This window comes from Vombatus ursinus, unplaced genomic scaffold (genome assembly GCF_900497805.2).
Source record: "Vombatus ursinus unplaced genomic scaffold, bare-nosed wombat genome assembly UNPS02009975.1, whole genome shotgun sequence".
Lineage (NCBI taxonomy): Eukaryota > Metazoa > Chordata > Mammalia > Diprotodontia > Vombatidae > Vombatus > Vombatus ursinus.
The window spans coordinates 6117391-6134582 of record NW_020949753.1 but is presented as its reverse complement, the minus strand read 5'-3'; the positions used below and the strand labels follow the sequence as shown (position 1 = coordinate 6134582).

At 40.0% G+C, this 17192-nt stretch overlaps 1 protein-coding gene across 1 annotated transcript in view; it reads right to left on the bottom strand.

The window, feature by feature from the left end:
- Window positions 1–17192, bottom strand: part of GPAT3 (glycerol-3-phosphate acyltransferase 3) — a 65875-nt gene that overhangs the window by 40833 nt on the left and 7850 nt on the right. The gene's annotated exons all lie outside the window — the stretch shown is intronic.

The window sequence follows — 17192 nt, the reverse complement described above, 5'->3', positions numbered from 1 at the left end:
ATACTGTTGAGTATGAAGGGGTTCTAAAAATAAAGGCAAAGCTGAATGTCTTTTTTTTTTTTTAACATCAACTGAGGTAACAGAAGAAATCTTAGGAATAAGTAAAGATTTTCAAATCATGTTAATGCTATTGTCCTGATACATTTAGGTTATGCCTAAGATCAGGGGCGGCAACATCTATTGGGCCAGGATTTCCCAATTGCCAAAAGTGGAGAACACGACATAATTTGAGTGTTAAGAACTCAGGATGTGTTTTCCTACAGAAATAATTGTCTGGTCACAGACTATTCCTAAAACCTGTTTAGTCCATAACATTGTTGAAATATGGTACTTTGGAACTTAACTGTTATTTATAACAAAGTTCACATGTGGAAAATATGTTTGAGGATCAGGCTTTGGAAAATAAACCTCCTCTAGTGCTGCAGCTGCTTTGCACCTGGCTGATGATGGCTGAACTCCAAAGAAAGAGTGAGGGAGGAGAGAGAGGGACAGAGAGGAAAGAGGAAGGGAGAAAGAAAGGGACAAAGAGGAAAGAGGAAGGGAGAGAGAGAGAGAGAGGAGAGAGAGGGACAGAGAGGAAAGAGGAAGGGAGAAAGGGAGAGGAGAGGAGAGAGGGAGAGGGAGAGAGGGGGGGAGAGAGAGAGAGAGAGAGAGAGAGAGAGAGAGAGAGAGAGAATATGAATATCCAGTGAAGAGGTACATTTCCATGTTCCATTCCATTCTGTTAACATTCTTACTCCAGGATTGCCTTACTTACCCTAACACTTATCCAGGGCTTTAAAGCTGTAACATCAGTCAGACAGAATTCAAATTAATTCTTTAGGTTCTTTGGTATGAATATTAAACTCAAGTTCACCACTACTGCCAACTCCAATTATCCACCAATTTACCTTAGTTGATACAACCCACAAAGTTTCATTCTGCTTAGATTGCCATCTCTATGTGCCCTACTGATACCAGTATTCATGGAGGTCCCCTTTATTCCTATTCCAGTTCCCTCCTTGACCCATACTTTCCTTAATTCTAAGACTGTTCCTTTACATTGCAATTCTGAGTCAGGAGCTCCGCTGCTACTATGCTACTAGCTGCTTTACAATGAAGTCTTATGTCATGGTATATTCATACTCTGTTGCCTTCAAAATTCAGAGACACTAAAAAAACAAAGAAGTACTAAGAATGAATGTCATGATCAACAGCCATACTCTTTAATAGAACTTAGTCACAGGCCACTTGTTCAGTCAGATCATTTATTTAAATCTTGCCTCATATGACTTGCTTCTTCAATGGGTCAAACACAAAGAAGAAATTAAGTCTCAATTTGTTAGGAAGTAGTCTGGCTTTTTTGCTAGCTTGTCCAAGTTTGCCTCTTTCTTTTGGAGGAGAAAATTTAGAAACTAAACATTAGAAGAACCATGCCAAGATCAGTCCATTTTAGAAGGGCAGTGAGAAGATGGGCATACTTACTGCTGATGGGGCTGTTTTGGTCCATCTGTTCTAGATATCAATTTGGAATTGGGTACGACAAGTGAATTAACCCAGAAGTCCCAATACCAGGCACATATTGCAAGGATATCAAAGACAGATAACAAAATATTCACAGTATCCCTCTTCCATAGTAAAGAAGGCCTGGAATCAAAGCTAGTGCCTATCAACTGGGAGACAATGAAAAAAAATTGCAGTAGATGAATTATTGGAATATAATTATATGGTAAGAAATGATGAATGAGGAATTTAAAGTGAGATGGTAAAATTTCTATGGATTTATTCCGAATGAACTAAGCAGAGCTAAATGAACCACATACAAAATGACAACTGGGTAAATGAAAAGATGCCTAAACAGAAGCCTAAGTTAAAGTGCCTAAAAAATAGCTGAGTCCCAAAATGCAGCTGAAGAACATATCTCCCCTTCCTCAAGGCTGAAGGTGGGGGGTTACTCGGCCAAAATGTTGCAGAAAATACCAGTAATCATCACTTCAATGAAGGCTTTTTTTCTTTGTTATAAGGGAAGTTTAAATGTGAGGGAGGGTGGGGAATTTCCAGAAATGACTGTGATGTAAAAACAAAGAGCAGATGCTTTTTGTCTTTAAATCATGGATTATTTCTGGAAAAGAAAAGGAAAGGGGGGAAAAAGCCATGACATAGTGACTGCATCTGACTCGAACATTTGGTCCTAGCTGTGTGAACCTGGGCAAGTCACTTAATCCCACTGCCTTGCAAAACAAAACAAAACAAAATTCAGTCCTAGTCCCCGCCCCAGCCTTCCTCTTTGCCATCAAAAGGGAGGTGTAGTTTATTATCTGGTCCCCACAACCACCACTGATTTTTCAGATACTAAAACTTTCGGCTTCCTTTTAGTCATTTTTTCATATGTGTTGTTGTAATGCATCTGTATATTATATTCTTATTTTGATTTTGTTTTACTCCACATCAGTTCATATAAATCATCCATCATCTCTGAATTCTTCATATTTCACATTTCTTAATTACAACACCAGTCCATTACATTCATATACCATATTTTTTTCCCAAACATTACAAAATCAGTGGACACTGATCAGTTCTTTGATACCATTAAGAGCATTGCTATAAATATTATAAGGCAGCCAGGTGGCACAGTGGATAGAGCGCTGGGCCTAGGGTCAGGAAGACTCATCTTCCTTAGTTCAAATCTGGCCTCAGATACTTCTTAGCTATGTGACCCTGAGCAAGTCATTTCTCTCTGTTTGCCTCAGTTTCCTCATCTGTAAAACGAGCTGGAGAAGGAAATGGCAAACACTCCAGTATCTTTGCCAAGAAAACCCAAATGGGGTCACAAAGTGCCAGACACAACTGAAAATGACTGAACGATGATGCCATAAATATTGCATTGTTATATATTTGACCTTTGTTTCTGTCTGTGACTTTCTTGGGACATATTACCAATAGTAAGGATGCTGGATCAAAGGGTATTGAGCAAATAGTTACACAGAGTCAGTTTTATCAATAGTCTATTAGTGTGCATCCTCCCATGGCCCTTCCAACATTGACCGTTCCTATTTTTATTCATCTTTCCCACCGTGTAGAGTATGAGGTAAAATCTCAGAGCCATTTTAACTTGTTTTTCTTTTACTACTTGTGATGTAGAACATATCTTTTTTTTAAAGACACTCCAAGTAAATGTTTTATAGATATCTCTGTGGTTGCCGTATTTCTCTTCTAAGCAACCCTTCAGAAAGGGGGTGAATCTCCAAAAGGGACCAATGTAATCCATTAGAGATAAGATAAAATCAATGTGGATTGGGGCTTTTCTTTTGCTTTTTCCGAAAAACTACTCTGAACCACAGTTTCCTATTTTGCAACAACTAAATGATGCAATTGTCTACACTCTCCCGACTGCGGCACTGGCCTGCTAAAGAATTACAATTTTTTTTTTAACACAGAAAATAAAGCCAAATTAAATAAACCCAAAAAAAGCCTTATATAAGCACTTACCCATGCTTCCTTGTATATTCCTATGCCATCTACGATAATACCAAGAATACTGTCCTAATTCATGGTTGGATTACATCACTATCATAGCCCAGCACATTCTAAGAATCTGAAGGCTGAGAAGGGAAAGTACAATAGGGTTATTTTCACCACTTTCTATACAACTAGTGCCATACTGTTTGCCTCAAATCTTGGTTGGAAGCAAATAAAGACTTTTTTTTTTATTCCTGGGATAAGCCATGGAAAACTCCTCTCCTTTTAACCCTTCACCCTTGTTTCTCCCTACATCCAAAACTGGTCATATATTCTTCATAAGTGAGAAATCCATGTCCTCCCCCATACAAGAATAAAAACATTTATCGTTCTGAAAGAGGGTGAAAAGACATCAGACAGCACACAGCAGGCACAGAGAAAAGAAACAAAAATATTCCAATACCAGCGAATTTGTACATGGAGGGCAGTAATTTTGTTCATGGTGGGAATGTTGAGATTTAGGGGTTTAGGAGTGCTGGGACCCCAAAATCAAAATACATGGGTCCTGCCTGAAAGAATTTGACCCAAGCCTTCTTTCAGCCAAAGACAAGGCTTATTAGAGCATCCATCATATTGGGCAGACTCCTAAGGAGTCTGAACATTAGTAAGCCATTGGCTAGATTATAAGAATCTGACCAGTGGCTAGATTTTAAGAATCTGAGCATCTTAATGGAGACAAGATGGATCTTATATACAAAAAGACTGTGGGAGAGATCTAGGAGTGGCCAAGTAGTTTGGGGTGACTGGAGGAGGGGTCTAAGGAAGATCTGAATTGGATTGGTCAGTAAGCTGGGGTGAACAGAACTCCTGGGACCTAGACCTCATGGCCAAGAGAGAATGGAGCCTAGCTAGGATTAAGGGTGGGAAATGGGGGGGGGCAGCATAGGGAGGGCTAGGCTAGGTTATGGGTAACAGAATTGGGAGATTGGGTTTAGCCACAACGAAAGGCCAGTTAGGATTATAACCTCAGGCGATTGCCAGAGATTTGGCCATGTAGGAAAGTCCAGGATTTTTCCTTTCTGGGGTCCAGATCCCATCCTCGTCAGAAATGCAGAACAAAAGGCCCTACCAGTCTCTTTCATGTCATGATTTACATGGACCCCAAGTGGTACAATGGGTGCTGACAAGAAATTTCCTCTCCTAAAGTCAAACAGAAGAGTAGGGTTAAGGAGTAGAAGCTAAAACAGAAGCAAAAGATTTGAAATCAACTCAACTTGAGAGCTTCTACTAGCTACAGGTTCCCCACCCCTGTACTAGCAGAAGCAGAGGATAGCCAGTATTCCTTGACATGAGGCACTCCCTGCAGCAAAGAAATCACTTTCATGAGGTTGCAATTCATCGCCTAACCATCCAATAACATCTGTATCCCTATGGGAGAGAAACCGGTGGCAGAGTGGCAATTCATCAGGGAGAGCCTTTGCCCTACAAGTTGCCCTGACAATACATACTCCTGGGTCAGGTGTGTTCCCTTTCCCCACTGGTGAGGTAATCCATGTGTACGAGAGAGGGAATTTACTCAATATTTATTTGGCCAGAATAGCAAAATAAATTATAACATATCTTCTGATTAGAATATCAATGGTTGACCTAAAGTGGGTTTTGAACCTAGGGTAGCTTTCAAGAGAGTGCTTGTATATGCCGAGAGGCCACATTTGGAATATTCACAGTGCACAGCTTCTCCCAGCTAAAGGTTAAACCAGGGGTGGGGAACCTGCAGCCTTGAGGCTACATGTGGCCCTCTAGGTCCTCAAGTGTGGCCTTTGATCAGTCTTAGAGCGCCACATGTAGCCTCAAGGCTGCAGGTTCCCCACCCCTGGTTAAAACTCTGGAGGAAGGGAAATAGTCTCTTAGAAGGAATTAGTGCTACCCATTCCCACTACCAACCAAAGGGCAGTTATTTCTCAGACAGTAATCCCCCTCCTTTTTCATACCCCTTTCATCTCAGATCCGTAAACAGGGCTCACCTTGAACCTCATACATTTGGCTTTCCACCACATACTATCTGTTTAATAGGTCAAGACCTTGTTCACGGCTCCCTACTTTTGCACCCTACAACCAGGTCAGAATAAGAAGGGCCAATAGCAAAACACTGTCAGATGTTGTGGAAAGTCTGTGCTTTGTTTTGAAAACAGTTTTGCTACTCACTACCATTATTGCTGTTGTATTGTTAGTAACATTGCATAATCTGATATCTGAAACTGAAGTAGCTTACATCCAAAAGGTCAAAAGAGAAATCAAAAAAGCTATACTACTTTGGCTTTCTCCTCAGTTCTAACCTTTCACCTGCTCAACTCCATCCTCAAAATTAGCAGATTTTATCCCAGAGTCAAATTAGAGTCAATTTAAAATTCCTTTTTATAAGCAGCTTGGGGTTAAAATATTCAGGGTCTCTGGAGGCCTGCAGAGCTTATTTGACCTTCCATGAGCAACTTTTTCCCACTGGTTCTAAGGACATATATACGGGTTAGTACAAAATATAATTCCATTTTTAAAAAAAATATACCTGGGGGCAGCTAGATGGTGCAATAGATAAGAGCACCAGCCTTGGATTCAGGAAGACCTGAGTTCAAATCTGGCCTCAGACACTTGACACTTACTAGCTGTGTGACCCTGGGCAAGTCACTTAACCCCATTGCCTCGCAAAAAAAAAATATATATATATATGTGTGTGTGTGTGTGTGTATATATATGTATATATATATATACACACACACACACAGACACAGACACATATATATATATACACATATATGTACCCATACACACATCAATTATACTTGTAAAAATTATCATGGCTTCACATATATTTGTGCTGTAGAAGAATGTAACCTAAAAAGAAATCATTATTTTTCCTTCCAATAAAAGACAGATAAACCTCAGGATGGATTAAAAAGCAACCCAAGTGAGAAATGGAAGTCCATGATCATTTCACAAGTCAAGCATGTGATTAACATAGATGTTTAACTAGAAATAAAGATGAAAACAAAACACTTCCATCCCCCACGGGTCGGATGAATTACAATGAGGCTCTTGGTGATTGAAACATAGCAGATTGTGTACCAGAGTTCATTCCTGCCAGCGGCCCCAGCCTGCACACCTCCTTTCTAAAAAAGGAAACGCAGCCCTAACTTGCATTCACAATGGAAAGAGCACTGGACTGCAGAACGCCTGGACTTAGTAACCTGCAGGCTGCACCTAATGAAATATAGCCTCATTTTTACTCTCCCTGGCCCCAACTTGGCAATCCAAACTAACTCTGTTCTTTGCCTTGGCACTGGTCTCTCACACACTTGCGATCATGCCTTCCTAACCTCCTAAAAGCTAGGTTATCTGTTCCTTTAAGACACACCATCTTCCACATGCAGCCCTTCCCCATTGCTCCAACCACTAGAGCCCTGCCTCTCAAACTACTTTGTATTTTATTACTTTATAGATATTTGTATCTAACTTCATTTTCATGTTAGATACTTTTATACCTACTTATCTCCTCTATCAGCAAGTAGAAACTGTTTCATTCTATGCACTTGTATTCCCACCTCCTAGCACAGTGCCTGGCATACAGTAGGTGCTAAATAAATACTTGTTGACTGACTCCTACTCTGTTATTTGAAAATCTGCTAAGCATGCCATCCACACCTTTATCTGAAAAAAAAAAATGTTAAACTGAATGAATATGGCCAAGGACAAATCCTTGGGTTACTCCACTAAGGACCTCCTTCTGACCTCATCATTCCACCAAAACTGCTCTCTCCAAAGTTACCAATGAACTCTTACTGCCAAATGCAATGCCTTTCACCAATCCGTACTCTTCCTGCCCTCTCTGCAGCCTCTCACACTGTCCATCACCTCTTCCCTTCGATATCCTCTTCTCTATAGGCTTTTGGAATCCTACACTCTCCTGGCTCTCCTCCCACCTAGCCCTTCCTTCTCAGTCTCCTTTATGGGATCCTCATCCAGGTCAACACCCTCTAACCATAGGTGTCTCTGCCCTGGGCCCTCTTCTCTTCTCCTTCTATAGTGATTTCATCAGCTCCCATAGATTTAATTACCATCTTTATCCTAATGATTCTCAAATCTACCAATCCTGTCCCAAACTCTCTGCTCATCTCTAATCTCACAGCTTCATCTGCCTATCAGACATTTCAAAGTGGATGTCTGGTAGACCTCTTAAACTCAATATGCCCAAAACATAACTCATTATCTTTCCCCCTAATACCCCACGCCTCTCTCACTTGCTTACTAGAGACAGCAACACCATCCAGGCTCTCAAACTAGGTATCACTCTTGACCCCCTACTCCTCCCACTCCCACCTCCCATATCCAATGCGTTGTCAAGGCCTTCACTTTTACAGCATCCCTCGAAAACTCCCTTGTCTCCTCAACACTGCTGCCACTGCTTGCCACCTCACCTGCCTCAAGTCTCTCCCCACTCCAATCCATCCTCCGTTCAGTCACCAAAGTGATTTTCTTAAAGCACAGGTCCAATCATGTTATTATGTTATGATCCGATCATGTCACTGCCTTATTCAGTAAACTCTAGCCTTGCCCTATTGCCACCAGGATCAAATTACAAAATGCTCTGTTTGGTAGACATCCTATAGGTCTCTGGCAGACCTTCGGAAATCTTCATCACCTAGGTCGTCCTACCTTTCCAGTCTTCTTATACCTTACTCCCAGCTATGTATTCTTTGATCCAGAGACATTGGCCTCCCAGCCAGGAGCCAGTCCTCAAAGAACCAAACCCTCCATCTCTTGGTTCTCGGCATTCTCTCTGGCCATCTCTCATGCCTGGAATGCCTTCCTCAGTTTCATTACTCACTTTTCTGGTTTCTTTTAAATTCCTACTTTCTACAGGGAGTCTTCCCCAACCCCACTTAATTATTCCAATGCATTCCTTCTTTCAATTATTTCCTATTTATCCTGTATATAGCTTGTTCATATTTGTTCCTTTGTTGTCTCCCCCATTAAATTGTGAGATTTTGGGGGGCGGTCTGTCTTTCCTCTGTTCATACACCCAACACTAGTCTGGCACACAGTAGGCTCTGAATAAATGTGTACTGACTCCCCTGATCTAGTATCCCTGTCATGAAAGAAGATGAGGACATACAGGGCCTGTTTTGGATAAAGATATGTTAGCTCTTCAATTTGGAACTATGCCAAAAGGGCAACCAAATTGTGCATACCCTTTAATCCAATGAGGCCTCCACCAGGACTGTATCCCAAAGAGATCATAAAAAAGGGAAAAGGACCCACGTGCACAAAAATATTTATAGCAGCTCTTTTTGTGGTAGCAAAGAATTGGAAATTGAGGGGATGTCCATCAATCGGGGAATGGCTGAACAAGTTATATGAAGGTAATTTGTGCTATAAGAAATGATGAGCAGGCAGATTTCAGAAAAACCTGGAAAGACTTACATGAACTGATGCTGAGTGAAGTGAGCAGAACCAGAACACTGTACAAGGTAACACTGACACTGTGTGAAGATCAACTATGATTAACTTAGCTCCTCTCAGCAATACAATGATCCAAGATAATTCCGAAAGGCTCAGGATGGAAAATGGTATCCACCTCTAGAGAAAGAACTATGCGATCTGAATGCAGATCGAAGTATGTTTTCACTTTTTTGTTGTTTTTTTGTGGCTGTTCCCTTTTGCTCTGTTTCTTCTTTCACAACATAACTGATGTGGAAATATGTTTCTGTGATTGCATATGTATAACCTATATCAGATTGCTTGCTGTCTTGGGGCGGGGGAAGGGAAAGAAGGGGAGAGAGAAAAATTTGTACCTCAAAATCTTATAAATATGAATGTTGAAAACTATCTTCACATGTGATAGGAAAAAATAAAATACTATTTACAAAAAAAGAAAAAGACATCTTCACTTTTTATTTTCCAAATATTCATTAACCAGCCTTTTAGTAATATCATCAAAATTTTGCAACTGAAGTCAACCTCATCTCCTCTATAGACTCTGTTCTCTTCGATTTAAAAAATCAGGATGTTTTATCCATTCTCTAGTCTTTCATTGTTTCCCCTAGAATGTAGCTCACCTGGGCCTGGTGACCTGAAAGCCATTCAGAGACTCTCTTACCATTTCCCTACTTATCTCAAGTTACAAGTATTAGCCATTTTATATTTTCCTTCTAATACAAGGATCATTTTCTTTATCAAAGAAAACAACAGCAAAATAAGTCAAGTAGTTCATCTTTTTTCCTTATCATATTATCCATCGTGAGCCAGGAGATATCCTCCTTTTCCCCTGTATAACGTGAAGACAAACTAACAACACATAATTTTTGCTACAGCAGAGTAATAAGAGACAAAGCAACCTTTGGCCCAGAACAGATGAGAAAGCACAGTGGATAGAGTGCTAAACCTGGAGTTAGAAGATATAACTTCAAACATGTCTTCAGATACTTATTAGCTGTGTAACTCTGGGCAGCCATCTAACCTCTTTCTGCCTCAGTTTTCTCATCTGTAAAATAAGGATAATATTAGCACCAGGGATGTCATGAGGATAAAATTAGATTAAAGTTGTAAAAGTGTTTTGCAAACCTTTTAACACTAGTTATTATTATAATTGCTTAGTAATCACTACATTATTGTAACTGTATGTTACAATGTACCAAACTCCCAGAAAACTAAAACTTCTGGGTAAACAATGGAAGATCTTCCAAATCCCCATATGCCTGGCCCATTATTAACAGTTACTGCACATGTACCTGCATTTCCACAAAAGTTTCAAACCTGGAAATACATTGGCAGACAATGTATTCTCTCCCTTTGTGCAGAAATTGAATCTTCCCCCGGGATGGTCGGAAGAATCTGGGTGACCATACCAGCTGTTTCTATCATATAATGGATGCTTGTAGAAGGGTGGCTACCAGTCTCAGGTCTAATGACTGCCTGGGAAAAGGAGGGGTAGCATCTACTTAGGAGTCCTGGGAACAAAGTTCTGTATTTGGAGTCAGAAAGACACTAAGTTCAAATCTTGCCTCTGATGCTTGCTAACTACGTGAACCATGGATAAGTCACTTCATCCCCTCTGAGCCTAAGTCTCCCCATCTGCAAAACAGGGATGACAATAATACCTATCAGTATCTAATATCCTAGGCTACTGTCAGGATCATACGAGATAATGTATGGAAAACATTTTGGAAACTTTAAAAATACTACATAAAGGTTATTATTATTAATAATTAAGACTGATTCCTGATCAAGTGGAAATGATCCTTGCAACCAAGTATCTTTCAATGTACTTTAATCAACCTTTAGGAAACCCCTACTATGTGCAAAGCACGGGTCTAGGTGCTAAGCATATAAGGACAAAAACAAAAAACAGACCTGCCCTCAAGGAGATTTTATGGTCTACTGAGGAGATAGGGTATCAACGAGCATTCTTTAAGTGCCTATGGGTCAGGTACAGTGCTAGACAAAAATGAAACAATATAAATCTGTATTTATGTGTATATACATGTATGTACATATACATACACACACACACACACACACACACATAACAAATGCAAGGTAGTAATTTAAGAAAGGGGGATACTAGCATTTTGGAAGTGGGATTAAGAAACATTTTGGAGAAGGTGGTACCTGAGCTGAATCTTAAAGAAGTCAGGGATTCTTAGATGCAGAGCTAAGGAGGTAACGTATTCCAGGCATAGCAGATAGCTAGTGCAAATGGAAAATGAAATGTCACGTGTGAGGAACAGCCAGGAGGAGGTTTGGTCAGACCACAGAGTAAGGGAATGAAAGTAGTATCTGCCTTCAACAAATACGTAATGAATTCATCACACTCATGGGTTTCCCAAAGTGGCTACTTCTCAAAGGTACTTGGGTCAATCTTTTGTTTTTGTTTTTGTTTTGTTTTGTTTTGGGGGGGACCAATCTTTTGAAGAGCACTCAATAGTGAATGAAATGCCTGGTCTCTGGGTCATTAAAGGGATGACCTGTTAATAGAACTGCTGACAGTGCTGATTATGCAATAAAAGATGCTAGGAATAAGAAAATGGCTTATAACAGAAAAGACTTGTAAGAAGGCCACCGTTCCTATCACATTACTGTGTTGTCATCTCCGTGCTATGTAGTAAGCTCTGTGAGGACATGACTTAGCACAGTGTTCTTTACTCAGGAAGTCTTTAATAAGATTACCTTTTTTAAATTAAATTTAACTTTTAAAAAGAGAATAAAATGACAGGGATGGTGAGTTGAGTTATAGGAGATTTGAAAGACATACCCTTTCCGGAAGCAATGTTACAGTTGATTTGATTATGGAAAATTAGTGGCAGCAAGGAAGATGGCAAAGAGATGGCTGGTGAGTATAGCATGAATGGGGCCGGGGCCAGAAGGAAGCAGACTGCAGAGGCAACCAACCAGGCAGGTGTGAGATTCCAGTGAAGGTCAAACGGTTCATTCTGGCAGGATAGAGCTTCTGATCTTTTCCAGTGCTGTCTATCCCCAGATTTCTCACATTCCTGAGATAAGGGCTATCCTCTATCAACCCTCAAACCATTTATGTAGTGAGAGATTCTCTAGAAAACCTTTAGGGAGTCCCTGGACTTGTGAGCAATGGCTGCTTTTCACATAATCAGACCCTTATGAAGATAAATCTAGTTTTTTTCTAAAAGGACTTGACTGGCCCAGGAACTAAGATTCAGGATACTGTCCTAGCTCCCTGGTAGCTGGGCAGAAAAGTAAGCAGACCTTGAGTCATGGGGGCCCCTCCTGAGACTTTGGACCAGCAGGACAGCAACTTGGATCCATGCTGTATGCTTAATAAATATCCCTTCTCTGCTTGAATGTACTTATGCTATGGCTAAGGAAATCTCCTCCTAAGCACTTCATTTCATTCCAGTCCTGAACCTCAGTTACCAACATGGCCTGAGTCATGACTCTAAGGCAGGCCTGCGCAACCTGCCTTACTCTACAGTACTTACTGTCCTCTACATTTTTCGTGGGCTGCCTGAAATCCTTTGGCAGGCCATGGGTTGTGCAGGCCTAAGGTGACAGGGACTGGATATGTACTTTTATTAATGCAGTAAATTCCTAGAGGAGGAAAATTCTTCACTCAGGCAGAACAGTACCATCTCAGTCATTTACAATCCTAAAAACTGTCTGGAACACTGAGTGGTTAAGTGACTTGCCCAGGGTCTCACACACATAAGCAGTTTTCTGGCAGCTAGATTGATGCATGGGGAGGGCACCACATTTACAGGAGACTCTGAATCCCACCTCAGTACTGGATGTGAGATCCTGAGAAAATCACTTAACCATGGAACTCTGGTTTACTCATATGTAAAATCAGGATAATAATAATGCCAACCTCACAGGACTGCTGAAAGAGTCAAATAAATATAAACACTTTGCCAACCTTATAAGTTATTACTATGATTATTTCTGACTCCAAGGCTTGCTCTTTAAAAAAAAAATTATTTTTAATTTATGGAAGAAAACAAGCATTTCCATAACATAGTATAATTAAAAAAAAGGTGATTGCACATGAAGCTGCACATCTACTCTGTACAACTTGCTATTCCTTTCAAATATATCACAAAGTTGTCATGTAAATTTCTTTTTCTTCCCTTCCTCCCCTGCCTTAGAGATGACCATTAGACACACATATATGTATACATGTATGTACATGTACATATATATGTAAAACTATTCTATACATACTTCTATTTATCAAAGGCTTCCTCTTTATATGAGGCTGTCTCTAATTCTCTGAAGTGAAACAAGAGTACAACAAAGAAAGTGACTCTTCACCGGAGAGAATCAGGGAAGAGGTCATGAAGGAAGAGGCAGCATTTGAGCTGGACCCTAGAGGATGCACAAGAAATCGGATCACTAGAGCTATTCCAGGAACAGTGAATTTGGCTAGAACATAAGGTGAGCAAAGGACAGTTCTGGGAGATAAGCTGGAGAGACACATGAAGACAGTCCGTGCCATGCCTTGAATGCCAGGCTAACTTATCTTGTACAGCGAGGAGATTTTGGGGGTGGGTGTGTGTGTGTGGGTGTGTGGGTGTGTGTGTGTGTGTTTTCACAGGCTCATAGATCTGCTGCTTGGAGGAATGTCAGAAGTCCTATGGTCCAGGCACTCACTTTCTAGATGAGGGAGCCCAGAGAGGTCAGTCTGGTGGCTTTCCCAAAGGCGCACAGGGAACAGGGCCAGATCTCGACTCTCTCCTTTGCATCACTGGGGGTGTTATGTTGTAGGAGAAGGAGATGGGACTGAAGTGATGTGAGTAAAACTATCTTAGAGTCAAATATTGCACTGAATTAGAAAGGATTGGAACACCAGAAACAGAGTCAAGTTAAGACACTAACATAAGATCTCACATTGCTACAGCAGTCACTGCACCGTAATGAGAAAATCCTACTATATCTCTTGGGACAGCAGATGGCAAAATAAAACCCCTACCCAATTTTGGATAATTAAGTATAAAGTATGAATTCACCTGTGCGGTAGCCAGATAGTACCCTGGATAGAGTGCTAGGCCTGGGCCTCAGACACTTACTAGCTATGTGACCCCTGGGCAAGTCACTTAACCCTATATGCCTCAGTTTCCTCATCTGTAAAATGAGCTAGAGAAGGAAATGGCAAACCACTCCAGTATCTCTGCCAAGACAACCCCAAATGGGGTCACAAAAACTCAGAAATGACTGAAATGATAGAATAACAATGAAATCACCTAGATTAATGCAAACATTACTGAACATACCTTGCCTACACAACACATGAGAAGAGAAAAACTATTCTCTATACTTCTGGTGCCAAGTATTTTAAAACTTCTAGAATAATGTTTATAATAACTATTACCACCACCTTCCATTTGTATAGGTTTGTAACTTTACAAAGCACTTCTGCATCCATTCTCATTGAATTACAGTAACCCTCTTTTTTTTTTTAAAGAAACTGAGGTTCAGCATATTTGGTAACTTATCCAAAGTTACACTGATGATAATCATGGAGGCAAGACCCAAGCTTTCTGACTCCCAAGTCCAATAACCTCCTTCCATTCTGCTGTTCAGTAAATTTCTCTTTTTCCTCAGACTTTACAGAGTTCAAGGATTTTCAGGCAATCCTGATATAACTACCACGTGCCTGGTCAGTAAAATGGCAAACAGAGAAAGGGCTGCAAAAGTAGAGTAAAAGGGAAAGGTTAAGCAATCTTCTTCTTTCCAAAAAGGTCTGGCATTCAAATACCTTATTAGAACTTTGGCCTTGCTGGTTTGGAAAAGCAATAAAGAAATAGAGGGGAAAAGTAAACTTTCCCTCCTACCTTTCTCTGATCACTTACATTCAATTTGGGGAGAAAGTTAGAAAGAAGGAGGAAAAAAAAACCCAAGGGGGAGATATGAAAAAAAAACTGGCTCTAGGAAAAATTTCTGATCTCTATACCCAAAAAGGAAAAGAAATTATCCTTTTCTTCCGTAGTTTAGCCCTCTGCTAAGTAGTACTCACACATTTAGTGGTAGGAAAGAAAACAAGCTGAAAAAGAAAAATTGCATATTTTCTGCCCTCCCACCCACACCCCCCCCAAAATTAATCTCTGCAGTCTTTAATGATTTCAGCACACAGCTACCTGCAAACATGTATCTCTCCATCTCTGTGTAAGCATAAGGCATAAGGCCACCAAATCAAGGGGATCACGAACAGTAATCTCTCTGTCTACTCATGACTTAACTTGTAAACTTTTGCCTAATATTTCAGGAGGCAATAGCTTTTTAATGAATGTCATAGTAAAATAAAGCTAACAATGGATAAGAGAAACATCAGCATTGAACAACAGTGTCAGATAAATGTCAGATAACAAACCTGAAAGCTCAACCTATGGAAGTGTTAAGGCTTAATAAAACACAGAAGAAAGAACAAAAATGTCATCTGGGTTTTAGCCGTACAGAAACAACAGAAACAGAACAGAAGGAACACTAGAATCCAGAGTCTTGATTAACACATTGACTAGCCTGCAAGATTATTTAAAGACAATTTACTTAAGTGCTCAGCCTCAATTTTCCTCACCTGTAAAATGTAAATACTTGTACGCACCTAGTATATAGGATGCTGCCTAGGAAGCATTTTGGAAACTTTAAAACAATAAAAAGCTGAATTCCAGCTATCCCTTCCACATGGCAGCTTTTAGGGATACAGTGATCTGGAAAATCCGCATAAAATTTTTTGGCCCTCCCTTCATACCAAAGAAGTAATCTGAATTATTATGGAATTAAAAGATAAAATATGCTGATATTATACATATATTTTACACATTTCTGATTCTAGCCTTCGCATGTCATCTGCAGATTGCACAAAACTCCCCCAAAATGCTCATTTAATTTCTTATGCTAACCTGCAATATATCAAAACCATGATGGGGAAAGTTGCGGATGTATAAGAGATAACTGTATTACTACAGACAGAAATATAGTCACATAGGACCCACAATTTCCCTGTTTTTAGAAGTCAAGGAAAAACTACTTCAAAAGTTAGATGTGATGTATATGTAACCCACCATCAAAAAGTCAGAATATTTCTAAACTCTCTACATCTCGTTTTTCTCATCTGTCATATGAGGGGGGTGGTCTGGATGATCCCACTATTTCATCTCATCTCTCCTCCTCAGCACACTGTAAAAACCATCAGCATTCAAACCCAAAGGTAACACAACAGAACTCTGGGGCCTTTGTCCCATCTGTGACCACAGCAGTAGCCCAGATGATCCCTGGGCAGTGTCTCAGTAACACCGCTTTGAATGCCAGAAGATTATACAAGTCAAGTATGTGTGCTAAGCGTGGTTATTTCATCACCCCTGCCCCCCTACCAGACTAAGATTTCTGACACAACTCCTCCTGAGTTTAGTACACAGTTAACTGTTTGCTCTTGCAACATGGAGGGTGAGAATGACAACTGGCTAGTTGTCATTATCAACTACATGGGTTAAAGGGTAGATGATTGTTAATTAGGTAAAAGAGGCCTAAGATATTTCTCTGCAGATAAAACTCTCAGTTTCATAGGGGGAAAAAAATCACAAAGAACCCTGCTCAATAAAATTAAACAAATCTTTTTGCATTAACACTTTGCCATACGGAAATAAGCAACAAAATAGAAACAAGATAAGTTTCTCCTGTTCAGTTCCACTAGCTAATTACGGAAAGTGTTCATCAAACCTTGAATAACTGGATGTATTCCTAATACTCATGACCACTCAGCTAAAACCTGGCAAACTGTGGGTCTTCCTAACATACCTTACTTGAAGTAACTTATTTAAAGTCAGATTCATGGCACACTTCACTATTTTAAAATCTATTGTTACTCTCCCCCAAACTAACTTAGGACTTCAGAGCTTGAAATATATCAGTGGAACCTATGGAAAGCCTTGAGTGAGATCAAGAGAAAACAATCAAGGGAATTATATTCAGGGCTAAGAGATGTCAAGAAAGTTTTGGAGCAAAATAAGCCTGGAAACATTAAGCCTGGTACTTCCCTGCCAGTACAGGGCTGCATGTATTTGATGCATTGTAATTCATTAAAGTTAATATTTTAAAGGAGAAAATAGTGCTAGAATCAATTTTTTTTTAAGATTCCCTATTCATAATAGTTAGAACTTCCTAGGGAATAAGTTTCTTGCTCTCATTAGTGCTACTTGATACAGGACAATACAGGGTCTCAAAAATCACTACAT